Below are 16,978 nucleotides of genomic sequence, written 5' to 3'. Positions count from 1 at the left end.
AAGGGAGAAGAGGAAAGGAGGCAAGAGGTGGCCGCGCCCCCTCCCCTCCCTAGTCCGAATAGGACAAGGAGAGGGGGGCGGTGCCCCCCCTTTCCTTTCCCTCTTCCTCCTCTTTCCCACTTCTCCTTCTCCAACTAGGAAAGAAGGGAGTCCTACTCCCGGTGGGAGTAGGACTCCCCCTTTGCGCGCCCTCCTTGGCCGGCCGGCCCCTCCCCTTGGATCCTTTATATACGGGGGCAGGGGGCACCATAGAACACATAAGTTGATCTTCGTGATCGTTTCTTAGCCGTGTGCGGTGCCCCCCTCCACCATATTCCACCTCGGTCATATTGTAGCGGTGCTTAGGCGAAGCCCTGTGACGCTTGAACATCAAGATCATCACCACGCCGTCGTGCTGACGGAACTCCTCCCCGAAGCTTCGCTGGATCGAAGCCCGGGGAGCGTCATCGAGTTGAACGTGTGCCAAGAACTCGGAGGTGCCGGAGTAACGGTGCTTGGATCGGTTGGACCGGGAAGACGTACGACTACTTCCTCTACATTGCGTCAACACTTCCACTGTCGGTCTACAAGGGTACGATGATCACATTCTCCCCTCGTCTCTATGCATCACCATGATCTTGCGTGTGCGTAGGAAATTTTTTGAAATTACTACGTTCCCCAACAGTGGCATCCGAGCCTAAGTTTTATGGTTTGATGTTATATGCACGAGTAGAACACAAGTGAGTTGTGGGCGATATAAGTCATACTGCTTACCAGCATGTCATACTTTGGTTCGGCGGTATTGTTGGATGAAGCGGCCCGGACCGACATTACGCGTACGCTTACGCGAGACTGGTTCCCCAACTTATTTGTGGCACTGCCGTTTAGGTCATATCGATGTAAAGCGCATGAAGAAACTCCATGCTGATGGGCTTTTGGAATCACTTGATTATGAATCAATTGATGCTTGCGAACCATGCCTCATGGGTAAGATGACTAAGACTCTGTTCTTCGGAACAATGGAGCGAGTAACAGATTTGTTGGACATCATACATACTAATGATGTGGTCCGATGAATATTGAGGCTCGCGACAGGTATCATTATTTTCTGATCTTCACAGATGATTTGAGAAGATATGAGTATATCTACTTGATGAAACATAAGTCTGAAACATTTGAAAAGTTCAAAAGAGTGAAGTGAAAAATCATCGTAACAAGAAAATAAAGTTTCTACGATCTGATCGTAGAGAAGAGTATTTGAGTTACGAGTTTGGCCTTCAGTTAAAAACAATGTGAAATAGTTTCACTACTCACGCCACCTGGAACACCACAATGTAATGGTGTGTCCGAACGTCATAACCGTACTTTATTAGATATGGTGCGATTTATGATGTCTCTGACCGATCTACCACTATTGTTGTGGGGTTATGCATTAGAGACAGCTGCATTCACGTTAAATATGGCACCATCAAAATCCGTTGAGACGACGCCTTATGAACTATGGTTTGGCAAGAAACCAAAGTTGTCGTTTCTTAAAGTTTGGGGCTGCAATGCTTATGTGAAAAAAGTTTCAACCTGATAAGCTCAAACCCAAATCGGAGAAGTGCGTCGTCATAGGATACCAAAAAGAAAATGTTGGGTACACCTTCTATCACAGATCCGAAGGCAAGATATTCGTTGCTTTGAATGGATCCTTTCTAGAGAAGGAATTTCTCTCGAAAGAAGTGAGTGGGAGGAAAGTAGAACTTGATGAGGTAACTGTACCTGCTCCCTTATTGGAAAGTAGTTCATCACAGAAATCTGTTCCTGTGACTACTAGACCGATTAGTGAGGAAGCTAATGATGATGATCATGTAACTTCAGATCAAGTTACTACCGAACCTCGTAGGTAAAACCAGAGTGATATCCGCACCAAAGTGGTACGGTAATCCAGTTCTGGAGGTCATGTTACTTGACCATGACGAGCCTACGAACTATGAGGAAGCGATGATGAGCCCAGATTCCGTGAAATGGCTTAAGGCCATGAAATTTGAGATGAGATCCATGTATGAGAACAAAGTATGGACTTTGGTTGACTTGCCCGATGTTCGGCAAGTCATTGAAATTAAATGGATCTTCAAGAGGAAGACGGACGCTGATAGTAGTGTTACTATCTACAAAGCTAGAATTGTCGCAAAAGGTTTTCGACAAGTTCAAGGTATTGACTACGATAAAAGTTTATCACTCGTATCTATGCTTAAGTCTGTCTGAATCATGTTATCAATTGCCGCATTTTATGAAATCTGGCAAATGGATAAACAAAGCTGCATTCCTTAATGGATTTCTTAAAGAAGAGTTATATATGATGCAACCAGAAGGTTTTGTCAATCCTAAAAGTGTTAACAAAATATGCAAGCTCCAGCGATCCATCCGTGGACTGGTGCAAGCATCTCGGATTTGGAATATATGCTTTGATAAGTTGATCAAAGCATATAGTTTTATACAGACTTGCGGTGAAGCCTGCATTTACAAGAAAGTGAGTGGGAGCACTACAGCATTTCTGATAAGTATATGTGTATGACATATTGTTGATCGAAAATAATGTACAATTATTCTGCACAGCATAAAGGAGTGTTTGAAAGGATTTTTTCAAAGAAAACCTCGGTGAAGCTGCTTCATATTGAGCATCAAGATCTATAGAGATAGATCAAGACGCTTGATAAGTTTTTTCAATGAGTACATACCTTGACAAGATTTTGAAGTATTTCAAAATGGAACAGTCAAAGAAAGAATTCTTGCCTGTGTTACAAGGTGTGAAGTTGAGTAAGACTCAAAGCCCGACCACGGCAGAAAATAGAATGAGAATGAAAGTCATTCCCTATGCCTTGGCCATAGGTTCTATAATGTATGCCATGCTGTGTACCAGACCTATTGTATACCCTACACTACTTTTCGCAAGGGAGTACAATAGTGATCTAGGAGTAGATCACTGGACAGCGGTCAAAATTATCCTTAGTGGAATAAGGATATGTTTCTCGATTATGGAGGTGACAAAAGGTTCGTCATAAAGGGTTACGTCGATACAAACTTTGACACTGATCCAGATGATTCTAAGTCTCAATCTGGATGCATATTGAAAGTGGGAGCAATTAGCTAGAGTAGCTCCGTGCAGAGCATTGTTGACATAGATATTTGCAAAATACATACGGATCTGAATATGGTAGACCCGTTGACTAAACTTCTCTCACAGGCAAAACATGATCACACCTTAGTACTCTTTGGGTGTTAATCACATAGCAATGTGAACTAGATTATTGACTCTAGTAAACCCTTTGGGTGTTGGTCACATGACGATGTGAACTATGGGTGTTAATCACATGGTGATGTGAATTATTGATGTTAAATCACATGTCGACGTGAACTAGATTATTGACTCTAGTGCAAGTGGGAGACTGAAGGAAATATGCCCTAGAGGCATTAATAAAGTTATTATTTATTTCCTTATATCATGATAAATGTTTATTATTCATGCTAGAATTGCATTAACCGGAAACATAATACATGTGTGAATACATAGACAAACAAAGTGTCACTAGTATGCCTTTACTTGACTAGCTCGTTAATCAAAGATGGTTATGTTTCCTAACCATGGACAAAGAGTTGTTATTTGATTAACGGGATCACATCATTAGGTGAATGATCTGATTGACATGAACCATTCCATTAGCTAGCACCCGATCGTTTAGTATGTTGCTATTGCTTTCTTCATGACTTATACATGTTCCTATGACTATGAGATTATGCAACTCCCGTTTGCCGGAAGAACACTTTGTGTGCTACCAAACGTCACAACGTAACTGGGTGATTATAAAGGTGCTCTACAGGTGTCTCCAAAGGTACATGTTGGGTTGGCGTATTTCGAGATTAGGATTTGTCACTCCGATTGTCAGAGAGGTATCTCTGGGCCCTCTCGGTAATGCACATCACATAAGCCTTGCAAGCATTGCAACTAATGAGTTAGTTGTGAGATGATGTATTACGAAACGAGTAAAGAGACTTGCCGATAACGAGATTGAACTAGGTATTGAGATACTGACAATCGAAACTCGGGCAAGTAACATACCGATGACAAAGGGAACAACGTATGTTGTTATGCGGTCTAACCGATAAAGATCTTCGTAGAATATGTAGGAACCAATATGAGCATCCAGGTTCCACTATTGGTTATTGACCGGAGACGTGTCTCGGTCATGTCTACATTGTTCTCGAACCGTAGGGTCCGCACGCTTAACGTTACGATGACAGTTTCATTATGAGTTTATGTATTTTGATGTACCGAAGCTTGTTCGGAGTCCCGGATGTGATCATGGACATGACGAGGAGTCTCGAAATGGTCGAGACATAAAGATCGATATATTGGAAGCCTATATTTGGATATCGGAATCGTTCCGGGTGAAATCGGGATTTTACCGGAGTACCGGGGGGTTACCGGAACCCCCCCGGGGATTATTGGGCCTACATGGGCCCTAAGGGAGAAGAGGAAAGGAGGCAAGAGGTGGCCGCGCGCGCCTCCCATCCCTAGTCTGAATAGGAAAAGGAGAGGGGGGCGGCGCCCCCCCTTTCCTTTCCCTCTTCCTCCTCTTTCCCACTTCTCCTTCTCCAACTAGGAAAGAAGGGAGTCCTACTCCCGGTGGGAGTAGGACTCCCCCTTGGCGCGCCCTCCTTGGCCGGCCGCCCCCTCCCCTTGGCTCCTTTATATACGGGGGCAGGGGGCACCCTAGAACACATAAGTTGATCTTCGTGATCGTTCCTTAGCCGTGTGCGGTGCCCCCCTCCACCATATTCCACCTCGGTCATATTGTAGCGGTGCTTAGGCGAAGCCCTGCGATGGTTGAACATCAAGATCGTCACCACGCCGTCGTGCTGACAGAACTCCTCCCCGAAGCTTTGCTAGATCGGAGCCCGGGGAGCGTCATCGAGCTGAACGTGTGCCAAGAACTCGGAGGTGCCGGAGTAACGATGCTTGGATCGGTTGGACCGGGAAGACTTACGACTACTTCCTCTATGTTGCGTCAACACTTCCGCTGTCAGTCTACAAGGGTACATAGATCACACTCTCCCCTCGTTGCTATGCATCACCATGATCTTGTGTGTGCGTAGGAATTTTTTTGAAATTACTACGTTCCCCAACAGTGGCATCGGAGCCGAAGTTTTATGGTTTGATGTTATATGCACGAGTAGAACACAAGTGAGTTGTGGGCGATATAAGTCATACTGCTTACCAGCATGTCATACTTTGGTTCAGCGGTATTGTTGGATGAAGCGGCCCGGACCGACATTACGCGTACGCTTACGCGAGACTGGTTCTACCGCTGTGCTTTGCACACAGGTGGCTGGCGGGTGTCAGTTTCTCCATCTTTAGTTGAACCGAGTGTGGCTACGCCCGGTCCTTGCGAAGGTTAAAACAACACGAACTTGACAAACTATCGTTGTGGTTTTGATGCGTAGGTAAGATTGGTTCTTGCTTAAGCCCGTAGCAGCCACATAAAACTTGCAACAAACAAAGTAGAGGACGTCTAACTTGTTTTTGCAGGGCATGTTGTGATGTGATATGGTCAAGGCATGATGCTAAATTTTATTGTATGAGATGATCATGTTTTGTAACCAAGTTATCGGCAACTGGCAGGAGCCCTATGGTTGTCGCTTTATTGTATGCAATGCAATCGCCCTGTAATGCTTTACTTTATCACTAAGCGATAGCGATAGTCGTAGAAGCATAAGATTGGCGAGACGACAACAATGCTACGATGGAGATCAAGGTGTCGCGCCGGTGACGATGGTGATCATGACGGTGCTTCGGAGATGGAGATCACAAGCACAAGATGATGATGGCCATATCATATCACTTATATTGATTGCATGTGATGTTTATCTTTTATGCATCTTATCTTGCTTTGATTGACGGTAGCATTATAAGATGATCTCTCGCTAAATTTCAAGATAAAAAGTGTTCTCCCTGAGTATGCACCGTTGCCAAAGTTCGTCGTGCCCAGACACCACGTGATGATCGGGTGTGATAAGCTCTGCGTCCATCTACAACGGGTGCAAGCCAGTTTTGCACATGCAGAATACTTAGGTTAAACTTGACGAGCCTAGCATATGTAGATATGGCCTCGGAACACTGAGACCGAAAGGTCGAGCGTGAATCATATAGTAGATGTGATCAACATAGCGATGTTCACCATTGAAAACTACTCCATTTCACGTGATGATCGGTTATGGTTTAGTTGATTTGGATCACGTGGTCACTTAGAAGATTAGAGGGATGTCTATCTAAGTGGGAGTTCTTAAGTAATATGATTAAATTGAACTTAAATTTATCATGAACTTAGTCCTGGTAGTATTTTGCAAATCATGTTGTAGATCAATAGCTCGCGTTGTTGCTTCCCTGTGTTTATTTTGATATGTTCCTAGAGAAAATTGTGTTGAAAGATGTTAGTAGCAATGATGCGGATTGGATCTGTGATCTGAGGTTTATCCTCATTTATACACAGAAAAATTATGTCCTTGATGCACCGCTAGGTGACAGACCTATTGCAGGAGCAGATGCAGACGTTATGAACGTTTGGCTAGCTCAATATGATGACTACTTGATAGTTTAGGCACCATGCTTAACGGCTTAGAATCGGGACTTCGAAGACGTTTTGAACGTCATGGACCATATGAGATGTTCCAGGAGTTGAAGCTAATATTTCAAGCAAATACCCGAGTTGAGAGATATGAAGTTTCCAACAAGTTCTATGGCTAAAAGATGGAGGAGAATCGCTCAACTAGTGAGCATGTGCTCAGATTGTCCGGGTACTACAATTACTTGAATCAAGTGGGAGTTAATATTCCAGATAAAATAGTGATTGACAAAATTCTCTAGTCGCCATCACCAAGTTAGTAGAACTTCTGATGAACTATAATATGCAAGGGATAACAGAAATGATTCCCAAGCTCTTCGTGATGCTGAAATCAACGAAGGTAGAAATCGAGAAAAACATCAAGTGTTGATGGTAGACAAGACCACTAGTTTCAAGAAAATGGCAGAGGGAAGAAGGGGAACTTCAAGAAGAACAGTAAGCAAGTTGCTGCTCAAGTGAAGAAGCCCAAGTCTGGTCCTAAGCCTGAGACTAAGTGCTTCTACTGCAAAGGGACTGGTCACTGGAAGCGGAACTACCCCAAGTATTTGGCGGATAAGAAGGATGGCAAGGTGAACAAAGGTATATGTAATATACATGTTATTGATGTGTATCTTACTAGAGCTCGCAGTAGCACCTGGGTATTTGATACTGGTTCTGTTGCTAATATTTGCAACTCGAAACAGGGACTACGGATTAAGCGAACACTGGCAAAGGACGAGGTGATGATGCGCTTGGGAAATGGTTCCAAAGTCGATGTGATCGCGGTCGGCACGCTACCTCTACATCTACCTTCGGGATTAGTATTAGACCTAAAATAATTGTTATTTGGTGCCATCGTTGAGCATGAATATTATATCTGGATCTTGTTTGATGCGAGACGGTTATTCATTTAAATCAGAGAATAATGGTTGTTCTATTTATATGAGTAATGTCTTTTATGGTCATGCACCCTTGAAGAGTGGTCTATTTTTGATGAATCTCGATAGTAGTGATACACATATTCATAATGTTGAAGCCAAAAGATGCAGAGTTGATAATGATAGTGCAACTTATTTGTGGCACTGCCGTTTAGGTCATATCGATGTAAAGCGCATGAAGAAACTTCATGCTGATGGGCTTTTGGAATCACTTGATTATGAATCAGTTGATGCTTGCGAACCATGCCTCATGGGCAAGATGACTAAGACTCTGTTCTTCGGAACAATGGAGCGAGTAACAGATTTGTTGGAAATCATACATACTGATGTATGTGGTCCGGTGAATATTGAGGCTCGCGACAGGTATCATTATTTTCTGATCTTCACAGATGATTTGAGCAGATATGAGTATATCTACTTGATGAAACATAAGTCTGAAACATTTGAAAAGTTCAAAGAATTTCAGAGTGAAGTGAAAAATCATCATAACAAGAAAATAAAGTTTCTACGATCTGATCGTAGAGAAGAGTATTTGAGTTACGAGTTTGGCCTTCAGTTAAAAACAATGTGAAATAGTTTCACTACTCACGCCACCTGGAACACCACAATGTAATGGTGTGTCCGATTGTCATAACCGTACTTTATTAGATATGGTGCGATTTATGATGTCTCTAACCGATCTACCACTATCGTTGTGGGGTTATGCATTAGAGACAGCTGCATTCACGTTAAATAGGGCACCATCAAAATCCGTTGAGACGACGCCTCATGAACTATGGTTTGGCAAGAAACTAAAGTTGTCGTTTCTTAAAGTTTGGGGCTGCAATGCTTATGTGAAAAAAGTTTCAACCTGATAAGCTCAAACCCAAATCGGAGAAGTCCGTCTTCATAGGATACCAAAAAGAAAATGTTGAGTACACCTTCTATCACAGATCCGAAGGCAAGATATTCGTTGCTTTGAATGGATCCTTTCTAGAGAAGGAATTTCTCTCGAAAGAAGTGAGTGGGAGGAAAGTAGAACTTGATGAGGTAACTGTACCTGCTCCCTTATTGGAAAGTAGTTCATCATAGAAATCTGTTCCTGTGACTACTAGACCGATTAGTGAGGAAGCTAATGATGATGATCATGTAACTTCAGATCAAGTTACTACCGAACCTCGTAGGTAAAACCAGAGTGATATCTGCACCAGAGTGGTACGGTAATCCAGTTCTGGAGGTCATGTTACTTGACCATGACGAGCCTACGAACTATGAGGAAGCGATGATGAGCCCAGATTCCGCGAAATGGCTTAAGGCCATGAAATCTGAGATGAGATCCATGTATGAGAACAAAGTATGGACTTTGGTTGACTTGCCCGATATTCGGCAAGTCATTGAAATTAAATGGATCTTCAAGAGGAAGACGGACGCTGATAGTAGTGTTACTATCTACAAAGCTAGAATTGTCGCAAAAGGTTTTCGACAAGTTCAAGGTGTTGACTACAATAAGAGTTTATCACTCGTATCTATGCTTAAGTCTGTCCGAATCATGTTATCAATTGCCGCATTTTATGAAATCTGGCAAATGGATAAACAAAGCTGCATTCCTTAATGGATTTCTTAAAGAAGAGTTGTATATGATGCAACCAGAAGGTTTTGTCAATCCTAAAAGTGTTAACAAAATATGCAAGCTTCAGCGATCCATCTGTGGACTGGTCCAAGCATCTCGGATTTGGAATATACGCTTTGATAAGTTGATCAAAGCATATAGTTTTATACAGACTTGCGGTGAAGCCTGCATTTACAAGAAAGTGAGTGGGAGCACTACAGCATTTCTGATAAGTATATGTGTATGACATATTGTTGATCGAAAATAATGTAGAATTATTCTGCAAAGCATAAAGGAGTGTCTGAAAGGATTTTTTTCAAAGAAAACCTCGGTGAAGCTGCTTACATATTGAGCATCAAGATCTATAGAGATAGATCAAGACGCTTGATAAGTTTTTTCAATGAGTACATACCTTGACAAGATTTTGAAGTAGTTCAAAATGGAACAGTCAAAGAAAGAATTCTTGCCTGTGTTACAAGGTGTGAAGTTGAGTAAGACTCAAAGCCCGACCACGGCAGAAAATAGAATGAGAATGAAAGTCATTCCCTATGCCTTGGCCATAGGTTCTATAATGTATGCCATGTTGTGTACCAGACCTATTGTATACCCTACACTACTTTTGCAAGGGAGTACAATGGTGATCTAGGAGTAGATCACGGGACAGCGGTCAAAATTATCCTTAGTGGAATAAGGATATGTTTCTCGATTATGGAGGTGACAAAAGGTTCATCGTAAAGGGTTACGTCGATACAAACTTTGACACTGATCCAGATGATTCTAAGTCTCAATCTGGTTGCATATTGAAAGTTGGAGCAATTAGCTAGAGTAGCTCCGTGCAGAGCATTGTTGACATAGATATTTGCAAAATACATACGGATCTGAATATGGTAGACCCGTTGACTAAACTTCTCTCACAGGCAAAACATGATCACACCTTAGTACTCTTTGGGTGTTAATCACATAGCAATGTGAACTAGATTATTGACTCTAGTAAACCCTTTGGGTGTTGGTCACATGACGATGTGAACTATGGGTGTTAATCACATGGTGATGTGAATTATTGATGTTAAATCACATGTCGATGTGAACTAGATTATTGACTCTAGTGCAAGTGGGAGACTGAAGGAAATATGCCCTAGAGGCAATAATAAAGTTATTATTTATTTCCTTATATCATGATAAATGTTTATTATTCATGCTAGAATTGTATTAACCGGAAACATAATACATGTGTGAATACATAGACAAACAGAGTGTCACTAGTATGCCTTTACTTGACTAGCTCGTTAATCAAAGATGGTTATGTTTCCTAACCATGGACAAAGAGTTGTTATTTGATTAACGGGATCACATCATTAGGTGAATGATCTGATTGACATGACCCATTCTATTAGCTTAGCACCCGATCGTTTAGTATGTTGCTATTGCTTTCTTCATGACTTATACATGTTCCTATGACTATGAGATTATGCAACTCCCGTTTGCCGGAAGAACACTTTGTGTGCTACCAAACGTCACAACGTAACTGGGTGATTATAAAGGTGCTCTACAGGTGTCTCCAAAGGTACATGTTGGGTTGGCGTATTTCGAGATTAGGATTTGTCACTCCGATTGTCGGAGAGGTATCTCTGGGCCCTCTCGGTAATGCACATCACATAAGCCTTGCAAGCATTGCAACTAATGAGTTAGTTGTGAGATGATGTATTACGAAACGAGTAAAGAGACTTGCCGGTAACGAGATTGAACTAGGTATTGAGATACCGACGATCGAATCTCGGGCAAGTAACATACCGATGACAAAGGGAACAACGTATGTTGTTATGCGGTCTGACCGATAAAGATCTTCGTAGAATATGTAGGAACCAATATGAGCATCCAGGTTCCGCTATTGGTTATTGACCGGAGACGTGTCTCGGTCATGTCTACATTGTTCTCGAACCGTAGGGTCCGCACGCTTAACGTTACGATGACAGTTTCATTATGAGTTTATGTATTTTGATGTACCGAAGCTTGTTCGGAGTCCCGGATGTGATCATGGACATGACGAGGAGTCTCGAAATGGTCAAGACATAAAGATCGATATATTGGAAGCCTATATTTGGATATTGGAATCGTTCCGGGTGAAATCGGGATTTTACCGGAGTACCGGGGGGTTACCGGACCCCCCCCCCCGGGGATTATTGGGCCTACATGGGCCCTAAGGGAGAAGAGGAAAGGAGGCAAGAGGTGGCCGCGCGGCCCTCCCCTCTCTAGTCTGAATAGGACAAGGAGAGGGGGGCGGCGCCCCCCCCTTTCCTTTCCCTCTTCATCCTCTTTCCCACTTCTCCTTCTCCAACTAGGAAAGAAGGGAGTCCTACTCCCGGTAGGAGTAGGACTCCCCCTTGGCGCGCCCTCCTTGGCCGGCCACCCCCTCCCCTTGGCTCCTTTATATACGGGGGCAGGGGGCACCCTAGAACACATAAGTTGATCTTCCTGATCGTTTCTTAGCCGTGTGCGGTGCCCCCCTCCACCATATTCCACCTCGGTCATATTGTAGCGGTGCTTAGGCGAAGCCCTGCGACGGTTGAACATCAAGATCGTCACCACGTCGTCGTGCTGACGGAACTCCTCCCCGAAGCTTTGCTGGATCGGAGCCCCGGGAGCGTCATCGAGCTGAACGTGTGCCAAGAACTTGGAGGTGCCGGAGTAACGGTGCTTGGATCGGTTGGACCGGGAAGACGTACGACTACTTCCTTTACGTTGCATCAACACTTCCGTTGTCGGTCTACAAGGGTACGTAGATCACACTCTCCCCTCGTTGCTATGCATCACCATGATCTTGCGTGTGCGTAGGAATTTTTTTGAAATTACTACGTTCCCCAACAATGACATGATCATCACGGGGGATGACCCCGAGTATATTGCCTTTGTAAAGGCCCGTCTTAGTGAGCAGTTTCTTATGTCTGATCTTGGACCTCTTCGCTACTTTCTTGGGATTGAAGTCTCTTCTACCTCTGATGGCTTTTTTATATCCCAGGAAAAGTATATCCAGGATCTTCTTGCTCGTGCTGCTCTTACTGACGAGCGCGTTGTTGAGACTCCTATGGAGCTCAATGTTCACCTCCGTGCTACTGATGGTGATCCTCTCCCTGACCCGACGCGTTATCGTCATCTTGTTGGCAGTCTTGTCTATCTAGCTGTCACGTGTCCGGACATCTCTTATCCGGTTCATATTCTGAGTCAGTTTGTCTCTGCTCCCACCTCGGTTCACTATAGTCATCTCCTTTGTGTTCTCCGATATCTTCGAGGCACGATCTCTCACCGTCTATTCTTTCCCCGCTCCAGTTCTTTTCAGCTTCAGGCCTATTCGGATGCTACGTGGGCTAGTGATCCTTCAGATCGCCGTTCACTTTCTGCTTACTGTGTTTTTCTTGGTGGTTCTCTCATTGCCTGGAAGACGAAGAAACAGCTTGCAGTTTCCTGTTCGAGTGCCGAGGCTGAGTTGCGAGCAATGGCTCTTTTGACGGCAGAGGTGACTTGGTTACGGTGGTTACTTCACGATTTTGGTGTTTCTGTCACTACACCGACTCTGCTCTTATCTGACAGTACAGGTGCTATCAGCATTGCGCGTGATCCTGTGAAGCATGAGCTCACCAAGCATATTGGTGTTGATGCTTTCTATGTGCACGCTGGTGTGCAGGATCAGGTTATTGCTCTTCAGTATGTGCCTTCCGAGTTACAGTTGGCGGATTTCCTGACGAAGGCCCAGACTAGAGCACAACATGGCTTTTATCTCTCCAAACTCAGTGTTGTTCATCCACCATGAGTTTGAGGGGGGTGTTAGAGTTATAATATAAGTCATGTACCCTTTGTATTTATCCCGTTGTATAAGGGGTTTCCTGCATATGTTCCACACCTGTACATGTATATATATCGGCCTATGGCCTCATGGGAATACAAGTTGCATATTCCTAACAGCTTCCATATACAAAAGATCCAAAATGGTTGGACCCTCCCCTGGACCCTGCGCAAGCGGGAGCTACGTGCACCGAGCTGCCCTTTATAGTATGATGCTTGCTTCCATATACTTCTAATTTCAAAATAATTATTGCTTGCTTGAGTGGAGATTCAAACCATCTCCATGTTCCTTACCTATTTTGCACTTTCCACAATGATTCCTTAGCACATACTCCCTCCGTCCCAAAATAAGTGTCTCAACTTTGTACTAACTTTAGTTCGAAGTACAAAGTTGTACTAGAGTTGAGACACTTATCTTGGGATAGAGGTAGTATTTTGTAATGTAACCCAAGATATCCTTTTGTTGTGAACAAAATTGTGGAAAGTGTGCTTAAAGAACAATCGAAACAGAAATGAGAACCTTTCTACTCTAACATTATGGGGAAAATGACCATGAATTTTAATTTCTGCATTAAATATATGCACATATCTGGAAGTTGCATTGCATATATGTGTATCATGTACAGCTAAGTAGAACAAAATAAATTGGTTTTCGAATTTCCAACGTAAAAAATTGATCCACAAAAATGTGTCATTTGGTATGCCATAACTTATCAAATGTATCTTCTCTACAGCATCTTTTTTTTTAAAGAATCTCTACAGCATCTTAATGGAATTTTTTAGGTCATTTAGCCCTACAAGTAAATCCATCTCTAATATTATTGTTAGAGAAGGGAGAATAATTCTAAATACAATGAATTATTCTAGGTGAGATACAAACCAAGTCAGCTGTAACTATCTGACTGAATCCTGCTATTGCCATCCAAATAAAGTCTGTCCTGTCTTAACATGCCTGGCAAAAACAAGGGATGAACGGAAACAAGTGAGCATGTAGTGGAGACAGACAAATAGTAAGTTACTAACCTCTTTGCTCTTCCTGTTCATAATAAGACGGAATCTTTAATTGAAGCTTTAAAAACTTCAATACACAATATATCTGATGCTTGCATGCTTTCCAATTTTTTTGAAAGATTGTTTTGCTTTATATCGGACTCAGAACTGAATGTTCTATTGGATCAGGCAGGTAACATTGTGAGTAGGCCTTCTTACCTGTTTACTTTTCTGATCAGCTGCGTTCATGTAAACAGGATAGCTCCAACTCTTGTTTCAAGAGTGAGTTTCATGCTGAAATTGCATACTTGTAAATATGGGTTACTTCTCAAATCTGAGAAATTTAAAAATCAATCCCCATTGCTGACTGATGGTGTATATATAGTTATGGTATATGAAGATGAACTAGGCAAAAGAAAAATAGCTTTTACCTTTGAAATATCTGTGTACAGAATTTCCAGCTCTAATCTGAAAAATTACAATTGGCAAATTCTGATCATTAATTTTGTCCTTTAAAATCAAAAACCTACTGTCTGCACAAAAAAAGCCATACTACTGTTGTTTGTTTAGTATTCATAATTTAAACATTGACAGAGTAGAAATGATGACTTGTAGCAAGGATGATGTGGGATTATGATGAACAACAATTTACTACTTTTATCTCATGGCACATACAAAATTCCAAACCTTGTAGTCATTTATTCTTCGCTTTCCACATGAGTAATGAAATCAAAATTCAATATCGAATGGATAATTCGAATGCCCGTTACGTTGTGTCATATATTGTAAATGACCTTGTCAGTTGTGATAATCATGAGTTGCAACAGTGTTAGTTGTCAGTTGATATATCATATTTGTGTTTTTATAGCATGATGATTGCTTCCATATATTTATTTCAAAATAATTGTTGCTTGCTGGAGTGGAGATTGAAACCGTCTCCATATTCCTTATCTATTTCTGCAGTTTCCACAATGGTTCCTTGACACATATTTTGCAATTTAACACAATATATCCTTTTTTGTGAACATAATTGTGGAAAGTGTGCTTAAAGAATGACCGACACAGAGACAGAAATGAGAACCTTTCTAATCTAACATTCGGCAAAAGTATGACCGTCAGTTCTGCCGTTATCTTACTGGAAATGGACCACTGTTTTGATATGTCTTCATGTACTCTATATATGTTCACACAATTAAAGATTTTCGCATTAAATATATGCACATGTCTGGAAGTTGCATTGCATACATGTGTATTATGTACAGCTAAGTGGAACAAAATAAATTGTTTTTCGAATTTTCGAGGTCGAAATGTTTAGTTCATTTGGCATGCCATCATTTATCTGAATGTATCTTCTATACAGTATCTTGATGAGAATGTTTAGATCATTTAGCCCTATAAGTAAATCTATCACTAATCATTTTTTGGAGTAGGGAGAAAAAAAATCCAAGAAGGGAGAGTTTTTCTAAATATAATGAATTATTCAAGGTGAGATACAAACCAAGTCATTTGCAACCATCTAACTGGATGCCGCTACTGGCATCCAAATAAAGTCTGCTCTGTCTTAACATGCCTAGATGGGGTATATGGAAACAAGGATGAGCATGTAGTGGAGACAAATAGCATGTCACTAACCTGTATGCTCCTCCTATTCACAATAAGATGGTAACATCCCATTTATTTTAACTCCAATTCTTTTATACACAATATATCTGATGCTTTCATGCTTTTCAATATTTTCGAAAGATTGCTATGCTTTGTCAGACTCAGAACTGAATGTTCCACTGGACCAGGCATGCAACATGTGAGTAGGTCTGCTGTAAACCTGTAACTGTATACTTTCCTGACCAGCCTCGTCCACATAGACGGGATAACTCAAACTCTTGTTTCAAGAGTGAGTAGTATGCTAAAATAGCATAAATTTTTTAATATGGATTAATTGTCAATTCTGAGAAACCTTAAAAATATTAACAGAGTAGAAATGATGCCTTGCAGCAAGGATGGTGTGAGATTGTGATTAACAACAATTTGCTACTCTTATCTCATGACACATACAAAATTCAAAACCTTGTAGTCATTTGCACTTCAGTTTCCACATGAGTACCAAGATCAAAATTCAGTATCGAAGATTTTTATAATTGCAATGTCCATTCTGTTGTGTCATATATTGTAAATGACCTTGTGAATTGTGATAGGACATTTTGCTCGAAAAAAATGTGATAGGACATGAGTTACAACAGTGTTAGTTGTCAATTCATGTATAGTATCATATTTGTCTTAATAGTATTGTGTTTGCTTCCATATATTTCTAATATCAAAACAATTGTTGCTTGCTGGAGTAGAGACTGAAACCGTCTCCATATCCTTATCTATTTCTGAGGTTTCCACAGTGAGCCATTAGTACATATTTTGCAATCTAGCACCATATATCCTTTCTCTGTGAACATAATTGTGGAGCGTGTGCTTAAAGAATGACCAAAACAGATATGAGAACCTTTCTACTCTTACATTCTGGGAAAAGACTTGCGAGTTTTGCGGTTATCTTACTTGAAATGGACCACTATTTTCAGATGTACACTATATGTTCACACAATTTTAAAATTTATGCAGTAAATATATGCACATATCTAGAGGTTGCATTGCATATGTGTATCATGTACAGCTAAGTAGAACAAAATGTGATGCCCATTAGTTTGCTAGACATGTATCATTGGCATGCCATCATTTATTTAAAATGTACTGTATCTTCTATGCAGTATCTTCATGGGAATGTTTGCATCATATTTAGCCTAAAAATAAGTAAACATATCACTAATTTTGAGTATCATGCACCTCATCACAATTTACTGGTCATTTATTTGTGTGAATTCTTAAAAATGGATGGCTGGTATAGTTATATCACCACCCCTTGTGCTCCAGCCAACCGCTGTTTTCAATCGAGTGATATAAATTATAATTATGTAAATCCATTTCTTTGTGACTTAATCTTCTTGCTGGCCTAAATT

This window comes from Triticum dicoccoides, chromosome 4A, assembly GCF_002162155.2.
Source record: "Triticum dicoccoides isolate Atlit2015 ecotype Zavitan chromosome 4A, WEW_v2.0, whole genome shotgun sequence".
NCBI classification, from domain to species: domain Eukaryota; kingdom Viridiplantae; phylum Streptophyta; class Magnoliopsida; order Poales; family Poaceae; genus Triticum; species Triticum dicoccoides.
The sequence above is the reverse complement of the archived record's forward strand: the minus strand, read 5'-3'. Positions refer to the sequence as shown.